General features: G+C 38.5%; 1 protein-coding gene across 4 annotated transcripts in view; it reads right to left on the bottom strand.

Moving 5' to 3' along the window:
• DCC (DCC netrin 1 receptor) overlaps positions 1-22,311 on the bottom strand; it is a 1,147,297-nt gene that overhangs the window by 853,089 nt on the left and 271,897 nt on the right. The gene's annotated exons all lie outside the window — the stretch shown is intronic.

Below are 22,311 nucleotides of genomic sequence, written 5' to 3' on the forward strand. Positions count from 1 at the left end.
CTTCCTTCCTTCCTTCCTTCCTTCCTTCCTTCCTTCCTTCCTTCCTTCCTTCCTCTCTCTCTCTCTCTCTCTCTCTCTTTCTTTCTTTCTTCCTTTCTTTTACATTCTCCCCCTTATGCTTTGTATTCCTTAAAGAATATAAAGTCAAGCCTGTGGCTATCATGTTGGCATAAGAAACATTTAACATAAACATATAAATAACAGCTGCATATTAGCAACAACAAGTGACAGAAAACGATGCACCAAATGCATTCATTTTTAAGCCATTCCATTAGAACAAGTATAGTGCACTCTCTCCCCACCCCATTCCACTCCAATCCCCTCCCTTCAAGCCAAATTTGCATAGAAAAACAGGCCTCCAAATGGCCAAGATACCTGGCAGTTATTAGGAGAAAGGAGGTCTTGGTGTGAGGGGCCTTTTCTCTAGGGTGCAATACTAAGGGGGATCAATTAAAAATGAACAGCTAGAAACAGCACAAGGGCACAGCACCCAAATCTGCATAAGTTTCTAGATCTCAGTTACTTCCTCCAGGTAAGTGTTTCTAGAACACTGGCATTGGTAAGAAGGCACTGCTCAAAGGTCACATGGAACAGTAAGTAAATGGCCTTTTAAAGTCACAGGTGCTCAGCTCATGTGCATGTCATGTACTATGCACATGGTAGTTAGCTCACGTGACACAGAGGATAATGCCTGAATGTCACTTCCTGCAATCCTATTATCGTCTGTGCCAAGTCTCAGCTTCTCGCTGCTCTTCTTTCCCAAGAAGGGAAAATAGCAACTGTCCTCAGAGATTTCCCAGAAACCAATAAACATCAGCTTTATTTTATTTCAGCTAAGCAGCAGTGCCTTGATTTCATTCAGCTTCTGACAGTATGGCGCCCACCGTGTGCCTTCCTATGTGCCAGGCACTGTTGCTTCATGATTTCATAAACATTATCTTAATTAAACTTCACACCAACACTATTGTTATATCTATTTACAAATGAAGAAGTTGAGGCTCACTAAAATAAAGTCAGTTAATTAAGACTGCATAAGTACAGTCCAGAACTGAAGTGGAAAGAATGAGATTTTGATTCCTAATACCTCACATTCTGAGAAATCTGTCAAGTTCTAAAGAATCTGATTCCCAGAATTCACAACCTTTCCCTATCTTAGTCAGTATAGAAGCCTCTTGAAGAATGAACACCTAAAACTGTCTAAACACTCACTACATGTCTCCATTCAATTATAACTGATTACGTTTCTAAGAGTGTATTTGGGTAAGTATGTTGTTTTTCTTCCTGCATAGGTTTCATTCACATATCCTCTCTTAGTTGTTAAATTTGAAATATTTCATATGTGATCCTGCCTCACATTATTTGTGAATCTCCCATGCCAAGAATCTGGGTATAGTGTTCCAGTGGACCCAAGTTTGGGTAATGTTCACGTTTCTATTTTCTTAGCTAAAAATAAAAATTAAAAAAAAGCAAGAAGATCAAGGGCAATGTCAGAAACCCACTTGGCAAAGCCAAAAGATTTGAGGATTGCCTCTTCCATTTTTAATCAAGAACTCTACAATGAATAGAAAGGGCAAGGCTAGGAGAAAATACTGAACATAATATCCCAATGGACAAATTGGTAGATTAGGTGTTGCTCTACTGTGAGACTCTTGCAAAGTCCCGTTACTTCAAATTCCTTCCAGATCTTGAAGAGACAGAATTATTTGAAACTGAGCAGACACATTTCCTCCTTGATCTCCTTTTTCTCACAGTAATATCAGTCTGGTGGCACCAATTTAAATATATTTGTTCAGTGACACAACTGAAAAAGAATGGCTTCAGAGAATGGAAGGAAACCTGTGTTTGGGTGGTCAGACACTGCCTGCGCGTTGGCGCTAACACACAACAGACACCTGTCATCCAGTTCTCACAGAAGCCCACTTTAGGTACGATCAACTACACCCACAGTGTCAGGGGCACCGTGCAATGAAGTGACACTGAATGTGAGGCAAAGAGGCTATCGCTGAGACCAGCTCTACCAATGCAAGATTAGATTCCACTTGTAACATGGCTGTCTCTCTCCTCCTCCTGCTACCTGTAAATCTGCCAGGCCAACTTCTTCCAGGTGGACCTCTGTTCCTGCAGGACTCTGAAGCTTTATTTTGGTGAACTGGGGGATGGGGGTGGGAGCGGTTATCACTTGGAGGAAAGGCACATTCACCCTCTGTAATTGACCTACAAGCCCACATTACCAACAGTCTGTGGTGGTAAATGACTACATGAAGTGGTTGCACACAGATAAAGGCAAGCTTATAACAGGCACAGCTGCCTCGTTTATTGAAAAACAAACACTATATATCAAAATATGGCTGGTAAGGCAATGACATATTTAAAATAACACTTTGCTTACAGTGCACAAGGCATTAGATGGTGTCCTCTTGAACTGGTTTGCATAATATCACCCTAATAATGATCATAATTGTGTTTGGAATTTCATCATAAAAAAGTTTACAAGTATGTTAAATTTTTAATAAGCACAGAACAAATATTTCTGATGATTTTGTTATTGGGAAAGAAAAAATAAAATAAAACAGTCTCCAAAGTCACCCTAACTGAAATGCTCTCATTTAAGAAGAATTCACAGCAAAGGAAAGATGTGATCCCCTTCCACAGTTGATACATTCTTAAACATGGAAATAGATTATGAGAAGTGGAAAGGTTACAGGCAAATGCTTTTTCCTCAGAACGTTATATACACACATCAAATATCTCACAAGGCACAGCCATCATATTACACAGAATGCCAGTTTCCTGAAAGAAAAAGAGGGTCTGAGGGAACTAGGTATGTATGAGACACCAGGGAGGATGCTGGGACACAGAGAAAAGCAGGGAATGACTGATACAGGACACTTGAGTGTCCCTGGTCAAAGTGACACCAGAGAGTAAGTGAATTATGTAGAGTGGTAGCACTTAACCAGTGATCAGATGCACTTCCAAACTCAGGCTCAAAGGCCAGAAAAATATAAACATGTGTGAAAACTGCCTTCTGTTCACTTGGAAATTAGCATTGCTTTTCTTCTCTGCCCCTCAAGAAGCAGCCTGTGGAATGGGTTTTGATGTCCGCAGAGAGAAGGAGATTGTTCTCTGTAGGACCAAACTGGGGAAGCTCAAGTAAACAGGACTGACTTTATACAACAAAATAATTGTGGTTATGTTCTCTTTTCATACACACACGTTATAATCCTACTATGCTCATTTCACATGTAAGAAATCTGAGGCCCAAGGAGAAGTAGTAAATTCTTTGTCTGACTATCAGCAGTTTTGCTGTCTCAGTCTCACCTATGCCCATGTCCCTAGTACTGCAAAGGCATCTTATCCATCCCCAGAATGAAATGAGCAGCTGCCTCATTCCAGGCGCTGTTCTGGGTGCTGGGAATACAGCAGTGACCAAGACAGCCCCCATCCTTACCCTTGCGAACCTCATTTCTGGAGGAAGGGGGTGGCCAACAGTCAAATAAAACCACAAAATAATTGCAAATGGCGAAATCGCTGTGATGGTCACAGAGATGGTGCGACCAAGAATAAGTGAGGCTCTACTTCAGATCACATATGTTGACAGAGAAAACCTCTCTGAGGAGGCAAGTTTTAAAACAGGAACTCAAAGACAGGAAGGCATATGAAAAGCTCTCCCAGGGGCTCCTGGGTGGCTTAGACAGTTGAGCATCTGACTCTGGATTTCGGCTCAAGTCGTGATCCCATGGGGGAGCCTGCTGGGATTCTCTCTCCCTCTCTCTCTGCCCTCCTCTGCTAGTGCATGCACATAGCTTTCTTTCTCTCTCTCAAAATAAATAAATAAATAAACTTAAAAAAAAAAAGAAAAGAAAAGCTGTCTCAACACAAGGACCCTGAAATGTATAAAACAAACAAACAAACAAAAAACAAAAAACAAAAACCTCGTGCATTAGAGGATTAAGAAACAAGTCAGTGTGAGGGGTATGGTACGCCCTGCACTGAGAAAGAAATGGCTCATACTTGCCTAGAGGAGCAAGGGAGGCACCAGGCTCTATAAGGTCCTGGTGCAGAGTTCACCTTGCAGATGTAGTAGACAGGAACTAAAAGGTTTTAAGAGGGAAATAATCTGATTTAAATCTTATAAAGCTTGTTCTGGTTGTTGTATGGAGAAAAAATTGGGCGTGGCCAAGATGGGGTCCAAAAAGAAAAGCAATTGATGAGGCTGTTCCAGTATTCCAGTAGGAAGACTAAATAGCTTGGACCAGGGAGGTAGGTGCCAGCAAGGGGGGAGGTGGAGAGACTAGAGATAGGTTTTGGTGGTAGAATTGGGAGGATCTGCTTGTGAACTGGATGTGGGGAACACAGAGGTTAAGAAGAAAGTTATGTTTTTGGTTTTCCAACTGTGTGAAACCCATAGGAAGAACAGATTGTGGTGAGAAAACAAAAGTTGCATTGTGGACAGAGCTGGGGATATTTATTAGGCATGTGGAGAGGTCATGGTTCAGTTGGGTAATTTCGGGACTGTGAGGAAACAGGCAGCACTGGAGAGAAACATGCTGGCTGTCACTGGCTTCTAAGTGTTGTTCAATACCTTGATGCCAATTAAGATCACACAAGGGAAGCTGTATATATGGAGAAAAGAGGGTCCAGACCAAGCTCTCTTGGCAGCAAATATGAGAAATCAGGTGTAAGGAAAGAAATGAAGAGAGAAGACAGAGCAGGAACTGCCGATGAAATGAGAGACAGGAGGGTACCTTCAAAGTAAGTTTGGCAAGAATGTGATCACCTGTATTAAAAGATGCTGGTCTACGAGGCAGGATGGGGAGAATAGACAGTGATTCAATGCGCCAAGGTCCCTGACAACCCTAAGAAGAACCAGGCTGAAACATATGAAGGGTGGGGCTGAGCAGGTATGGGAAATGAGGAAATGCAGGCTGCTTGAAGACTACTCCATCAAGAGGCTTTGCTGTGAACCGGAGGATAGATCCTGGCCATGTCTGTGGTGGGGTGTAGAATCAAGAGGCGGTTTGCTTGTTCCCTTTTTTCAGTTTAAGATGGGAGATACCAAAGCATGTGAGTATAGACATGCAGTAGAGAGACACAAATTAATGAACTAGGAAAGGGAGAGTGGAAATTAACAGGGTGAAGTCAATGGAAAAGGTAAGAGGGTTAGGACCGTCGCTTCCAAGCTGTAAACTGACCTTGTAAACTGCTCAGTAGCAGGGCACATATTTGTAACAGAAAGAAAGGCAGGGAATTTGGGAAGAGCACATGGAGGATACTCCACAGTTGTTAAATTAATAAATGAATATATCTGCTTCTCTCCCACGATCTAAATAATTTAGGAGATTTATTAATTTTATATCACTCAAAAAAATTGCTACAGCTCATAGCTCTCCCTTTTCTGAGCTCACACAGTACTCTCTACATGTACCAACTGTCACTTTGCATGGATCTCTTTGTTCGCCTAGTTATGGTTTTCTTGTCTACTTGATGAGATGTAAAGGCCATCTATACTTCTGTGCCTCCTGACATAGTCATCATTGAATCTATCTATCTATATCTATATATCTATAGATATCTAATATCTAGATATAAGTATTAGATATAGATAGATATCTAGATATCGATATATCAGTATCTATAGATATATAGATATAGATAGATGTAGATAGATCTATCTATATATATAGATATAGATAGATAGACAAATTGAAGTCAGTTTTCCAAGGTCCTGTCCTATAACACCATTAATAATATTAATGTTGCTTCTAGCTCTAATATTCTTTCATTCTCAGGCACTGTAAACATGTCTTATGGTCATGAAACCAATAAATGTGATTAGAATGCCTTGAAGCTTCTAGCTTCTGATCCTCAATCTACTCATAAGAGTGTTCCAACAACAACAAAAAAAAGGGCCTCAAATAAAAATGACAAAACCCCACTTTAGTTTCAGTGAGAAAAACAAACTCCCACCCAATAGTAAGATTTTTTTTTCTCCATAGCTAAATTTCTACAGCCTTTATTATAAAACTGAAGCACTAGACATTTTTCAGTATCACGACTGAAAGGTAATGAGTCTGCCCATCCTACACTAAACTAAGTAACAAAAAGAGACACTGTTTTACTCATACTTTCATCAAAGGTAAGTGCAAAAATGGAAGAGAAGGATTAATTTATATTTGGATATTTTTATTTGAATTAATTTATATATGCAATTTTAATTACTGGATGCAAGCCTATGATTAATTTAATTTTGTTTCAATTTATGGGATGCACTTGGTTAATAGCTTGCCTTTGGAAAAAAATGCTTTATTGAGGGACTTCATCTGTGTGATTTACTGTCTGAGGATATGTTAAATTCCTTTCATTACATAAGAAATCATTATTTGCCCTTGAAGTTGAATGCATTGCCTGTGTGGGGAGATGATGCCAATCCTATCGTATAACCTACTATTTCTGAGGAAAGCAGCAGATTTAAAAGAAGCCTTGTTTGGCTTTCTTGCCATAAACCTCTTTCTCTGTGTATTCAATATACACATGTGCATTGTTGATTAATGCTCAAATCCTTGCTGACATTATGATAAGCTTTAAAGCAATCCTGCCTTAGAGAGAGAGAGAGAGAGAGAGAATGAGAGTGAGCAAGCACACCTTTTTCTACACTGAAGGTTAGAGGCAAAGGGAAGAAGAACTGTGAAGTAAGAATTGAAAGGGAAGACCTGAATATTGAAAAAGAAAACAGAACATAAAGGGAAAGAATACAACCCAAGGAAGCATCCTTGAATAACCTTGTTTAGAAAATTGTGGAAAATAAGCCAATCTATGTAATCCCGTTATGAACTGTTAGCTTAAGGCTTTAGTCACAGAGAAACTGTGTAATGAGATTAAACCACATAAGAAAACATGGTTGTCTGTTGCTTGTTGGAAGAATAAAACAAAGAAAGCAATAAATGGACAATTATAATCCTGTGCCTCTCTCTCCCCACCATTCAGAAACAAAACAATTAGGAAGGAAGATCTCCTGATAATGCAAATGCCAAACTCCAGCCTCTCCCAGCTGTGCAGTTTTGAAGAGAATGCATCTGCTTTCATTATTCACTTCCTAATGCTCTTTTTATTATGACGAAAGAATGATGTGATTTTAAAGGGAAAGACAAGTTCTGCTGATGATTCCCTCTTACCTGGAGTTCCCACGATCGGTACCTAAGAAAAAGTGTGATGAAAATATTCTACTATTTCCTCCTCATCCCTTAACTCCAAACCCTACAAAGTTTTCATCTTCTTTTTTAGGTGCAACTACGTGGCTCTGCCATTGTATTGTAGCCATAGGCATGAGAAATAAATGTAAGTGTGGGTGTGTGCCAATAAAACTTTATTAAAAAAAAACAAAAACAAATGGCCAGCTTTCAGGGTGTAGTTTGAAGATCCCTGGGTTAAAAGATGAGAGAAGGGGAAACAACTGGTAGGACATCTTACAGTAAATTAGGGCCCCTATATATTATTCATGAATTTATTTTCTTTACATGTCTTGTGAATTTAAAACATGGATCTGTCACTAAGGATGCTGGATACATGAAAATGAGAGTAATCATGAACAAATATTCCTGTTATGATCACCTTTTGTTATCTAATCAGAGGTGTGCTACTGGAGGAAGTGTGATAATAAGGGGTGATGATGGAAAGAGAAGGCTTCTAATCCTCCAAATGACCCACAAGGCCTATGAATCTATTAATAGAGATGATATTCATAGAGAATACTTGCTCTTATAGTTGGACCCTGGATCAGTAGCATAAGAATCACCTGTGATCTTGTTAGAAAATTAAGTTCTCAGGGCCACCCCTACCAAGTCCCACTGAAAAATTGTAAGAGTGGGGCCGAGAAATCTATTTTAACAGGCCCTCCAGATGATCTTGATACTCAAGTTTTAGAATCAGTAACTAGTCTAGAAAATCTCTTTTTCAGCTGCTGAGTACATGTGTTTAAATAGAATAATGTTATCAGGATTTAGTACATTCCTGTGGAGAATTTTTGGATTTTAGTAAAGGAAGGAAAAAAAAAAAAAAAGGAGTAACTCAAAAAGGTGGTAAAAAGTAAAGTGTTATTCTGAATCCTGGATTACAGCTTATCTGTATTTGAAGACAAATTTTACATTCCATATGTGTTTAGCTTCTGACCTCTTTCTTTTTGCTGCTAATCTACTTTTAATCTTTCTCTTCTGTGAGTGTGTTCATAAGATACAAATAGATTTTTATTATTAACCAAGAATAGCAGAATGTAGAGAGTAAACCCATTATACTGTATAAAGTACATTCAACTCTAAGTCAAAACCCAGCAAGCTTAGAATTGAGTACTGTTCTGGATGAGCTATTTTTCACCTTTATGGCAATGCAAGTAATTCTGGCTACATGACATGAAGCATGAGTACCTCTTCAAAAGAAAGGTGTGAGAAAGCCTCAGGTATCATAATTATCAGCTCCAAGACAACCCTGGTCAAAAGCAGAGAGATCTGTAAACATCCAAGTTCACACTCTGAATTGTGTCCAGATGGGAATCAATTGCCACATAGTACCTAGAGACATAATAAACAGAAGTGTGTGCACAATGGCAAGTGTCCTTACTCCCTCCAAGCTGATCAGATGGTCAGTACGATTGCCTTCATGCTAAAATGCACTCTGCTTTGCAATTACTCAACTGCTCTGTCTGTGGCCAAATCCTGAAGTACAGAAAGTGCATCAGAGTGAGGTAGGAAGCTTTGGGTAGGAAGGAATAAGGTATTCTGGGTAAGTGAAGGAAGGGAGGGGAGAAAGACAGGACCTTCTCACTTAATTTTCATATAATGAGCCCTCCAGAGACCCCAACTCTGCTGTAGACTTCCTCCTTCGGCAGCCTTCAGAAACAGAGGTCTAATCCCCTCTTCAAACTCAAGTTCCTCGCCAGTGCAGCTATTTTAGCCATGTGACTAAGCATCTCACATTTCTACATCCATTTCTACAGGACAATTGTGTTAGAGGAAAATAGATTAATTCAGTTTGCTGGATTGTCAGCATTTGGAGCCAAGCAGGATCTAAACATATTAATCAAAGTTAAACAAAAAAAGCCATAGTGAACATTCACACCGTAAATGTGGAAGTAGCTCTTAGCAGCCACAAGCCATGCTTTATAAATTCCATTCACAGAAGAACTATCCTGAAGCATGGCAAGGTAGTCTCCATCCAGAGCGATTGTTTCCCCACCACTTCACCCAGCCTTCTTCTGATCAGTACTGGATGGAAAAAACAGGAGAGAGAACCAAAAGTTCTGGGGAGCATCACCTTTTTTTGGAAAATTCTGCTTTGAAATTTAAAATAAATAATTGGCCTTCAGCATACAGTAAAACCTCGGTTTGTGAACATAATTCATTCTGGAAACATGCTTATAACCCAAAGCACTTGTGTATAAAGGAGAATTTCTCCATAAGAAATGATGGAAACTCAGATGATTCATTCCACAACCCAAAAATATTCATATGAAAATGATTACAATACTGTAATATGATACAAAATAATAAAATACAAAATATAAAGAAAAATAAACAAAAGAAACTGCACTTACCTTTGAAAACCTAAGTGGCTGGTGTGAGGGAGTCAAGAGAGAGGAGGGTTATTGTGTAGAATGACTCACTATCACTAACGGAATCACTATCACTGCTATCGATTGGTTCAATGGAATCTTTTTCTTTTCTTGCAACTTTAAAAAGGAACTACCCAATGACCTAGAATGAAGCAAAGCATTCCTAAGCTGACTCTTGTATGGAAAAACAAAGGACTGTCCATAGATGCTTTGAAAGTGACCACAAACACACTAGTGCCAGTTGTGGGCACCTTGCATCTGAAAAATCACTGATTTCTGCTAAACACCAGGGCCTGAGACCAAACATCCGAGCATGGGACATGATCACCCACAATCCCGCGGCAAGAAAGAGAGAGAGAAGAACCAATGGCTCAGTTGTGATCATGTGACCTTTGGAGTCACATACTACTTGTGTTACAAGACATCGCTCATTTATCAAGTTAAAATTTATTAGAAATGTTTGCTTGTATTGTGGAACACTCGCAGAACAAGTTACTCAAAATCCAAGGTTTTACTGTAAATGCAGAGGCCGAGGCAAATCCCATGCTTGCATACATTTTTGACTAGGTCATTTCCTATGTAACGCTTTCCACAGCACAGAAAATGATGGCTCATTCTATTTGTACATATTAAGGTAAAATAACATAGCTATCTATTTTTTTCTCAAATTATCTACTTAAGACAGAGGGAAAATACTGCAAAGAGGGGCCAAAAAATGTAATATGACCTTAAATTAGTTCAGGTTTACCCTGAAGAGAAATTCAAAAGGTTAAAACAAATAAACAAAACCCTAAAAATAAAATTTAAATGAAGGTCAAAACAACCTAGGAACAAAAATTTTAAAAAGGGAATTTTCTTCACAGAATTATGCCAGCTATTGTGTATATATAACCTTAAATAGGCCTTATGGAGAGTGTTAGCTAAGTAGGAATTGTATCACAGAACCCCTTGAAGACGGGTTAATTTGAACATAGTCAAGACATTGTCTATGACTATCATTCGGTAGTTATTGAGCCAATGTCTAGAGCTTGTAATTATAAGCTATCCTGTGAAGCACCACGGAGAGTTTCAACAAGTCAAACTCCAGTTACTGTAGCTTTCTCCTCCCCTCCCCCAGTAGTAGGAAGCTGGACTTGTAAGCTTTGTTCATAATTATCTAATCCCTACATTTCATAGACATGGAAAGTAAGTGAGAAGTACAGAATTTGTCCAAAATTAGACAAGAGGCAAGAATAAATTCAGTTTCCAAATCCAAGGCTTTTCCAGAAAAGCATTAGACCAGGAGCTGGGAGACAGTTCCAGACCTGCCTTAGCCATTTAACTGACTGGCAAATCCAAAAATCAATGGGGATCATAGTTTCTTCATATATGTTAAGGGGTTGAGAGTAGGGAGGACTCCTTGGCCTTTCTAGTTATACCTACAATTGTGGTGAGAAATAGCCATTTAATCCAAGCATCCTAGTTTCTGGTATCTTTTCTTCTCACATAGTAGGTGGGAGTATTAATAATGCAGTCCTCGGCATTAATTTATGACTGGGGTCTATGCTGGTTCCCACTGGGGGGCAGTTGCCTTTTCAAAGAAAAAAGTTATCAGAAAGTGTTGTGGCAGGAGTCTTAGATTTTGTGTGGAGAAAATTAATCCATGTGCCATTGCTGGCTTTCATGACACAAAATGCCTTATTCTTAGCAAGGACAAGAATTTATATAAAAAAATTTATATAAAAAATCTTGATTTTTTATTTTTGAAAGGTTTTTGACAATGTCTCATTTTATAGCCTAATATTGGTGAAGTGAAAGTAAAGTTAGTTGGATTTGTAATAAGTTGAGTTACTGCATCCAGAAAATATTGGCTAATGGAATCACTCATACTCAAGTGAAGTGTTTCAAGCATTATGAACTCCAAACGTTACCACTATCTAGCTAGCTAGCTAGATAAACTAAAATATTTTTTAAATAAAAATCCAGAAGCAATTGTCTAGTGAAGTGAAGGGGAGCTCTCTCCTTGTTTGTGTTTAAATGCAAATATTTTTATGAAGAACACAGTCAAATTTGTAGATGGCCAAAAAACAAAACAAAACAAAACAACCATCTGGGATCTCAAGCACCTATACCTGTAGCACATCTAGGACGGACTGTTTTGTTTAGCTATCTGTCCCAAACAAAATTGCCAAACATACTTATACGAACAAAATTGTCAAGAATCTCCCTCAATAGATTAAAACAATGGATAAAAAAGATGAAATGTAGCAGAGATAAATGTAAAGACTTATTTTTAGAGTAAGGAAGAAAAAATCAATTGGATAAATATAACCAAGAGAATCCTATCTTGACAAGTAGTTGAAGTGAAAGCTATCTAGGGAATTTGTTGACCAAATGCATTAAAAGTCTAAGGGGCTTCTTTGAAGAAGCTAAAACAATAGCTGGTATTAACAAAACACAACCTAGAGAATAAAAGATATTAGAACATAGCTGGGGAATTAAATTCTGAGCATTAAATTCTTACATGGCACCCGAGAGATTAAAGATTGTTCTAAGGAAGATGACAGGGATAGTGAGAACAAGCAAAGCTATATTGTTTGAGAAATGGTTGAAGTAAATGGTATTGTGTACTTTGCAAAGATGGCCCAGTAAATGAATAAAAGCATTTTTATAAAATTTGATGAGGAACTTTGGGATGATGATTACATTTATTGGTATATATCCAAAAGATTGCTTGGGACCAATGGGTTGAAGTTAAAGAGGTGCATTTTTCTTAGCTATATACAAAGATGTTGCTATTGAGTCTTCAACCAGGGAAGAGGTTATACATAACAAGCAGTTTATTCTGCATCATCTAATGTATAATCATGAAGGCTGTGATCATGATTCAATAAAATAATAAAATAAAATAAAATAAAATAAAATAAAATAAAATAAAATAAGTTTCATTAATTTACCAGGAGGTTGGACCCAGTGGTATGTAAAGTTTCGTCTATTGCATTTTTTTATGATTCTGTGAACAACTCTTTCTGCTCTAAAGAATGGTAACAGTGATGAGGCATTTTATTTCTAATAGGAATCAGATCAATAATGATATTAGCTTACACATTTGTAGTAATCGCAAGCCTCCTACTCTAATGACTAAGGGATCTCTAATGTAAATTATTTACACAATTTTATACTTAACATAGTTACTGCAATTATTTCCCTGTAATTCTTTGCCCAATACCCTGAATGGATTTACTGTCATAAAATTAGATTTCTCATATTAGGTCTTTTGTCATACCTTTGAGCCTGGCCTTAGGCTATATAGCAACAGATCAAATGAATGAGAAGTTGCCTGATCTGGCAGTCCGCTTTTCAAAACCAAGTCCATTAAATCCTAGATTGGAGACTGCCTCACATAGTAAGCAAAATAAGCTTCCCTTCATGCTTCACTGACAAACTATAGCACTACTTATGTTTATTCTTTTCTTATTATTTTTTTAGAAAAAAATTAACTCACATTTCTTAGTAGTAGAGTTATGTTTTGTTTTCTTTTGATGCAACTTTGGAAAGCAAAGACAAGACAATAAAAAAGCAAACAAGCACCCCACTCCCTGGCCTTCTCTGAACCTAAGTTAGGGGAAAAGGAGCTATAGAAAGGGGTCTTCGAGGTAAACAGGAAGAAGCAAGCCAAGGTTCACCTTGGGAACCATAAACTCAAAAGACGGTTGACAGTCAAAAACTACTCTGATTGGGTTTCTTAAATGTCATGTATCTTTATTTCAAATGGACTTTCAATGTATACTAGTAGTCTTTATATTTAAACTCAGATTAACTAAGCCCCTGTCCTGTTCCTCACAGTGATTATTCTAAACACAGATTCAGTAACCCCCCATTCCCACCTTCTACAGATGTTATCTCCTCAATAATGAGAAAATGAGGACTATTAAGAATGGGCTCCCTCAACTTCATTTTCTTTTTAATGTCTCCCCTCCAACTCCTTATGTTTCCCCAAGTCATACTCTACCCTCCCACCATACCTGCCTCCCAAGACAAGCTCTGACCATGATATCCACCTAAACTAAGACCCTTAAGGCCAACCCACTATCTATGGAAAAGGCCACGAGCCCAGACTGGTATTTAGAACCCTTATTTCAACATCTTATCAATTTATTTTTTTGGACTCTCTTACAAATCATCTTTCTGTTTCTTACTCTGCAACACCCTTCCTACATCCAAAAATAAGCCAAAACTCCCATGCTTCAAATAACATTCCACACCCTACCCCAGGCCAATTTTCACCAAAAATACTTTCTCATCATCTTCAACTTTTCAAATTCTTGCCTCTCTTTTAAGGGCAAATAACAGTTCTTTCTCAACTGCCTCAATATTTATCTGCTCGTACGTTGAATTAGATGGTATGTGTTTTATATCCCCTACTAGATTATAAACTCCTTAAGGAATGGGCTCTTTTTGAATGTCCCACAGTATCTAGTTCTAATGTTTGAGATGACTATCATTTTTCTCCTCTCTCTAAAACAAATGGAATTAACTTATCCAGTGGGCTGAACCCAATGAAGGTATCTGCAGGAAAAGGCTTTATTTTCTTCATAACACTACCTTCTAACATACTCTGTCACACCTCTGTCAATCTTTTGGTGACATCTCTGCCACCTGTGTCTTTCCAGTAATTTTCAATTTCAAGACAATATCATTTAGATAAAAAACTATGATTAATTTACAGGTATGAGAATATGACAGTCCAGTCTAATCACACTGAGACCTTATACCTGGCCAGTATTCCTGTATGGTCATGAAAAACAAGGAAAGAATGAGAAACTGTCATAGATCATTAGAGACTGGAATATCTGACAATGAAATGAAATGTGGTGCTCCAGTTTGATCTCCAAATAGAAAGAAAAAGCTGGTGAAATCCAAATAAAGTCTAAAATTTCGTTATTAATAATACACCAATGTCACTTAGTTTTGACGAATGTATCAGGTAATGCAAGATGTTAACAATGGGGGAATCAGGGTGAGGGGTATATGGGAATCCTCTGTTGTATCTTTGCAACTTTTCTATAAATCTAAATTTTACGTGTGTGTGTGTGTGTTTAATTAAGAAAAAAGAATGTGTTCTTACATGCAGTTCTAAGCTTCTCCCAGCCCACTCCCATGCCTGCCCTGACCACTTTTGCTATCTTTCACTAAGGTTTAAGGGATTCTCACTGGATCTTAATAATCTAGGGGAATTCACCCATGACTGTCCTCAAATTTCCTTGACAATCAATTAAAAGCCCAATTCACCATCTTGTTATATATGGAGTATATTGGCACATATTGCAGTTCGGGATCATCAGCGGAAGAGAGACTTTCTGATAGCAAACTTCACATAATAAGATCCTGTGTTATACAAAAAGGTCAAAAAACAGACACAGGGATCTTTAAAGTGTGAGTAGATACTGATTTGCATGACATGAGACCTGTCTGCCTAAAGCCAGAGAGCAGACTTAACAGCTTCTCAAGATGGCCCATTCTTCCCATGTATTCTGTGTGAATGTCAGTTTCAAAGGGGGAATTCCCACCACTTTGAATCTTCAAAAGAGAATTACAAGTATGTGTAAATGGCAGAGAAACAGGAATGAATGGAGCTCTCAAAGGATGTGATCTGAGGGCAGGACGGAAAGAGAGTTACATAAATCTGTCAGTGAGGACATAAATCTATCAGAACCTAACCATCTGTCATGGAATTTCAGTGGTTCCAGGTAACACTTTATTTGGAAGCACCTTTCCAAAGCTTCATAGCCAGCTCACCTCTCTTGGAAGTGATGCTCTTACTCAGAATTAATATTTCCAAATACAGTTAGTGTTTCAGTGATTTGCAGCTATCGACTTTTAAGAGAGATGTGATCATACAGAAGGAACTCTGACATTTCCATGACATTTTCTGCTGAAAGGGGAAAAAAAAATTATTTCCCTTTCTTTCTTTTTAATTCAGTGCTGAGTTAGACATGGAGAGAAAAAAGCTAGGGAGAGCTTTTTGCCCACAAATAGTCTTCTCTGATTTGCCACTATAGGTGACATGCCCCAATGTTCGTTTGTATGTTGCTATTTTCTCAGATGTCTTAGGTTCCCCTGATACCATCAACTGGGGATACATTATAGAAACACTTATGTCATCATGCTGTTGAAATTTGAGACTTTTCAGATATAACGTGCGTTATATACAAGATTTTTATTCACCATGGGACTGTCTTTCTGGTCTTGTTTTCATCGTTGACAGGGAAAATGTTTGTCAATTTTCCTTTTTCAACTCCTCCCTGCCCCCCAACATATTTAAAGGGGGAAAACGGGGGAGACACAACTTCAGGTTCTGTGAAGGAATGCAGGGCTGAGGTATTATCCTCAAGGTAAATGTTAAAATGCATATCTTAGACAAATGGCCAGCACAGCTGTCAATGCTGTCAGAAGTAACTGCTTACTATTTTTAGGTGCAACTGAAAAGACTAGGTTACTAGGTGTCCCTTTCTTTATTTTCAGAAAAGCTGGATGCTAATGGATGTTATACAATCTCCTTCCTTACAGATCTTTGGAGAATGACACTCACCTGTTTTGAAAGGTGTACCCAAGATCAAAGGCCACACAGTGATTAGATCACCTTTGAAAGAGATCTTTCATGTCAGTAATTCATATTCAGTATAGTTTGTCCTCCTGACAATTCGAGAGTCATCATTTTATTTGAATAATCATATTAAATTATACACATTTTTTATTTTTTTAATGTTCATTTATATTTGAGAGACAGAGCATGAGCAGGGGAGGGGCCAAGAGAGAGGGGGAGACACAGAATCCAAAGCAGGCTCCAGGCTCTGAGCTGTCACCACAGAGGCTGATGCAGAGCTGGAACCCATGGACTGTGAGATCATGACCTGAGCTGAAGTCAGATGCTCAACCGACTAAGCCACTGATATTAAATTATATTTTTTAAACATGTAGGAAATTGATTCCACAAACAGGAATTCTGACAGTCAGTGATAGGAGTAAGGGTTGCTACAACTTTTCAATCTGATTCCAAAAGGTTGGCAGAGAAACAAGAGGAACCAATTTGGAAAGTGTTGTTACTGGATAATCTATCCTGGAACAATCTGGAATCCATCTGCTCTGAGCTTAACTTCCTAGCACAAACACAAATGCACACTTCCCAACATTTTTGTTCTAATGAGGATGATGTTTCCATGTGCTGTGAAAGCAACGTGACAATGAAGCAGTGTCAAAGGGTGAGATATAAAGAGACCAGTGTAAGAGCTAACAGGTGTCTCTGCGTTTGCTCTGAGTTGATAGTATTTCCTCTATTGGCATGTGACCCTATAGCTTAATGATTTTAAGGACATTCAAGGAAAATAGGAAAGAAAAAATGATGGGTTTAAATGATTTGAGTAGAAAAGTATTAGACCTAGCTCTTGGGCTACTTGGTTCCTAGTCTGGTGCCTACTATGTAATACCTCTATAAGGATACCTTACAGGTGTCATCTTATGTTTTTAAATATAATATTATAACACCACCACCACCAACAACAACAATATATTTCCTTTACACACATTATAATTTTGTTGGGGTCATCCCATGAGGCATACTACATGAAAACAAAAATAAGCATACAAAACAGAACATTCTTATTACTGGCAATTCCCAGAAAAGGCTTCCTAGAAATATGCTGGACAACACTAAGTCAATTCTGTGTGTAAAACTAGAAGTTGAGAGAAAAGAAGAACAGCTTCCTATCACCCAACACACTTGATAGTATGGAGCCTTTTGTTTCATACTTTTTGTATCTACAGCAATAGCAACAGAATGAATGACAAACATTAAGGAATTTGATGGGAAACACCCCAAAGCAATAGACTATGCTACAGGCAGAATGACTATATAGTTTCTCAGCAACAGAACTGGTCACCACTCCAATCTGGTGCTGTACAAGAGATTCCATGAGCAAGGTGTTTAAGGTGCTGACATGCACTAAGGAGGTGCATTTTCCAAGGGAAAGGAAATTTCCCAAGGTCAAATCCATTTAAGGAACTTCTGGGCATTCATTACAAAAGTAACACAACTGCCAAGGTTCCAGAGAAGTATGGTACATTCAAGCAATCAAATAAGACCAGTGTGCCTAGAGGCAGGGGATCAAGGGAGAGTCTGAGATCAAAAGAGGCTGGTGAGGGAGACAGCAGGGACCAATCCTGTCGGGCCTTTTTAGGCCACACTGAGGAAGTCATTCATCCTAAAAGCCAATAAACTCAGTGAAGGATTTTATTTTTTTTAATTTTTTTTTCAACGTTTATTTATTTTTGGGACAGAGAGAGACAGAGCATGAACGGGGGAGGGGCAGAGAGAGAGGGAGACACAGAATCGGAAACAGGCTCCAGGCTCTGAGCCATCAGCCCAGAGCCTGACGCGGGGCTCGAACTCGCGGACCGCGAGATCGTGACCTGGCTGAAGTCGGACGCTTAACCGACTGTGCCACCCAGGCGCCCCTAGTGAAGGATTTTAAACAGAGAATAACATGATGGGATTTTATTAAAAATTAAAAAAAAGAAAAAAGAAAAAAGAAACTCAAAACCGCATTGGCCATGGTGGGGACAATGAATTGCAGAGTAGACAAGAGTGGATATATGATAGGTGATGACATACATAAAGATGAGAAATATATTTAAGATGTAAATTGCCTGGAAATTCATGATTAATTGGGTATTTGGAAGGGAGAGGATAGGAGCAAGATAGAAGAGGAAAGAAAGACCTTCAGGTTCTGGACTGTAAAGTTGACTTCATGGTGGCACCATCTGATTGAGCTAAAGACACTAGCGTAGGAGGGGGTTTGGAATGAGGATGAATGCAAATTTTAGCAGGCTGATATTGAGGTATCCGAAAAGAAACTGAGTGTTTGGATTTATCACTCTAAAGTAAAAGTCTAAGTAATCACATACATTTGAGAGTCACTAAAGTCACAGAAGCTGACTGACCCTAAAATTAAATCTCATAGGGGAAAAGTGAAACCTAGTTTTGTTTTCTCCTTTATTGTAACACATCATCCACTTACTCTGAAGTTTTCTTCCAAATCACATATATGATCATGCATATTTTTCATATTCCCATGCTACAACATATTGAAGTAAGCTAGTAAAGGCTACCTTTTTTTATGGACCTTATTCTATAGAGCATGTCATATAATTAGCTTCAACTGCGGTATGGCTTTGCAAGGTAAAAATCACTATTCCTATTTTAGAGATGAGAAATGTATGTTTAAAGAATTTACTTAACTCCCTTAAAGCCACAGTGTCAGAACTAGAATCTTAGGTTTGAATAACTGAAACATTTATTACTTTTCACTTTTCAATACCATGCTGCTATTCTCCACAATTCGTTTAAAAAAGCGAATAGAAGACACCCAACATAAGAAACTAACAAAGGGTTTAGTTGGAAGTTTTGAAAAAGGCAATCTATCTCTTCAGCCAATCTGGATGTATTATTACTCACCACTGTATGCTCAGACATATGCTTTGTATCAAGGGATGGCTGAATAAAGGGATGAATTTTCCTAGAGAGAACTGAGAAGTATGTGTGACAGTATGTAAGTATTAGATATTAGACTCTATGTTGTCACTATCAGTATGCTTGGGAATAGCTATGAAGATTTCAAAGAGGTATGAGAAACAAATGCGGTCTGAAGCCCTCGTAAGTGTTCAGTAAAAAGATGATGGCAAGCAGGAAATTCTGCTCCAGTTACAAGCAGCAGCACATGCCTAGAAGATGCATACTGTGAGATGAAACCAGCAGAACTTTATAGTGGTTGATTCTAGATGTGGTTATTAAGAGGAAGGCATCGGGGTGTTATGGGTGGCATAAATAATAGTGAGGATTAAAACAAAAAACACCACCATATATTTAGCATACTTAGAACATTTTACTGATATTTGTTCTAATCACTTCAGCAACAAACATCCCAAAATCGCCATGAAAAGGGGACAATGCTTGAAACAAACGAAAAGAAAGATAAAGAAGAAACTATTTGACAGTGTTAACTTCAGGTTAGTAAATTGCTGCCTGTGGGCAAAACCTAGCCCACTACCTGCTTTTGTATAGCCCATGAGTTAAGAACAGAATTTGGATTGTTACACGGTTTTGGATTTTGTAACACATAAAGAATTTGATGAAACCCAAATTTAAGGGCTCACAAATAAGATCTTATTGAAACACAGTCACATCCATTCCTTTGTATATTGTCTTGCTGTTGTAGCAGAGTAATTGTCACCAAGACTGGATGGTCCACAAATACTTCTAAAATACTTCCTATCTGACCCTTTAAGGAAAAGGTGGCCAGGGGTGCCTGCGTGGCTCAGTCGGTTAAGCATCCGACTTTGGCTCAGGTCATGATCTCAAGCGTTCGTGGGTTCGAGCCCTGCATCGGGCTCTGTGCTGACAGCTCAGAGCCTGGAGCCTGTTTCAGATTCTGTCTCCCTCTCTCTCTGTCCCTCCCCTGCTCAGGCTCTGTCTCCCTCTGTCTCAAAAATAAATAAACATTAAAAAAAAAAAAAGTTGGCCAATCCCTAGGGCAGAAAGGTCCATGTTAATTTCAATTATTCTATACTGCGAAATTCTCCATAGAAAGAAGTGTTTCTATCCTTGGAATCAGTAGGCTTGGATCTAGTTCTTTTGAATAAAATAAAGAATTTGAACTGTGACTTAATACCTTTCTAGGCCTAAAGCTCTATGGTGAACCTTAGCAGGTATATGCTGAATTTCCTCACATTTGTGAATACCTTCTTTTTAAATTTTTAAATGTTTTTGTTTATTTTTGAGAGACAGAGAGAGAGAGAGAGAGAGAGAGAGAGAGAGAGAACGAGTGGCAGATGGGCAGAGAGAGATGGAGACACAGAATTCGAAGCAGGCTCCAGGCTCTGAGCTGTGAGCACAGAGCCCAAAGTGGGGCTCGAACTCATGAGCCGTGAGATCATAACCTGAGCCGAAGTCGAATACTTAACTGACTGAGCCACCCAGGTGCCCCATATTTGTGGACACCTTCTTTAAGGAACAGTGCATTTACAATTTCTCTTCCTTACTGTAAAATTCCTTTTAAAGCCTAGACAAGAAGACTTCTACATTTAATTTATATAATGATAATACTACAAGCATATCGTGACTATGACTCTTGTCCTATAGATTGTATTCTTGAAAGAGATTTCAGTTCATTTGAGCCATCTACATCCTCTAGTATTTTTGTCCTGTTTTCCCAAACAAAATTCAGAACAATTTGACAATTTATTTTCATGTCCCCTTCCAGATATAAGAAGTAATTAGAACTCCATGGCATGTCATATATTGCAAATTCTACAGCAAAGTTGTTTTGGGGGAAACAATCAGGATACCTGGAAAACTAGAATAAAATATCAGTGAAAATTGGTCTTCTAGGCACCAGGAAAAAGTATTTTTGACCCTGTTAACACTAGGCTTCATCAAACGAGCTTCCTGACCTAGACCCAATTCAATATCATAGCCCAACCTGAGGATGTTTAATGAATCTTAGTTACAAATGGAGTGAGTGGTTTGCTTAAGCCATCCAGAAAATCAGATGCTACACTGAAACAAGATCAAGACCTCTCCCCTCCTTAATCTCCAACATTCCTCCAAACCCCTAGACACACATAGAATTATCAACATAGCTAAATTTCCCCCTTGGATAAATCCTATTTAATGTCTGCCTTTTGCCCTCTGACCTGTAGTTCCTATTTCTAAGAAACTTGTCTCTGAAATTCCCCTGTATAATGAATTGCATTCCCTGAGTTTGTTCCCTGCAAAAGAGGCAAAGCATATTAAACATATGAATCAAATATTCCTTCCTGTCAAGAAACAGAAAAACACACCTTTATATTTATTTACATTTGCAAGTAATATGTCTCAATCTGCGCGTGCCTGGATTCATATTTTATTGAAATATGTTGCATTGACTCTGTCTGATATACGTGCTTCAAGCACTCACTGGAATCTGTTGGCCTTGCTCAACTCTCAGGAATTCATATTCAGAGAAAACAGGGACAATTGCTTGGTGGTGGGATTTGATGTAATGAAGTTATGTGAGTTGTAGATACATTTCAGGGCAGACGGTGACACAAAGCAGAGTTTGATTTTTACATATATCATGCTTTAAGTTTTAGAAATTGCCTTCTCCTCAGACAGATTCAAGAATTTAAGTTTGGGCAGGGGGGGAATGTCTGGGTGGCTCAGTCAGTTAAGTGTCTGACTTCGGCTCAGATCATGATCTCCCGGTTCCTGAGTTTGAGCCCCACGTCAGGCTCCGTGGTGACAACTCAGACCCTAGCTCCTGCTTTAGATTCTGCATCTCACTCTCTCTCTGACCCTTCCCCACTTGCACTCTGTATCTCTCTCTCAAAACTAAATAAACATTTAAAAAATTAAAAAAAAAAAAGAATTTAAGTTTGGGGTGCTTGGGTGGTTCCATCAGTTAAGCGTCCAACTCTTGATTGTCATGTCGTGTCATGATCTCACAGTTCATGAGATTGAGTCTGCATCAGGATCTGCACTAATGGCTTGGGATTCCTTCCCTCCCTTTCTCTCTGCCCTTCCCCCATTCATGCTGCCTCTCAAAAAATAAACTATAAAAAAAAGAATTTAAGTTTATCTATGATTGTTCACGAGCACAGAGTTTAAGGATACAAGTGCCCCCAAAGTGCATCTT

This window comes from Herpailurus yagouaroundi, unplaced genomic scaffold, assembly GCF_014898765.1.
Source record: "Herpailurus yagouaroundi ecotype Mexico unplaced genomic scaffold, PumYag 142, whole genome shotgun sequence".
Classification (NCBI taxonomy): Eukaryota; Metazoa; Chordata; class Mammalia; order Carnivora; family Felidae; genus Herpailurus; species Herpailurus yagouaroundi.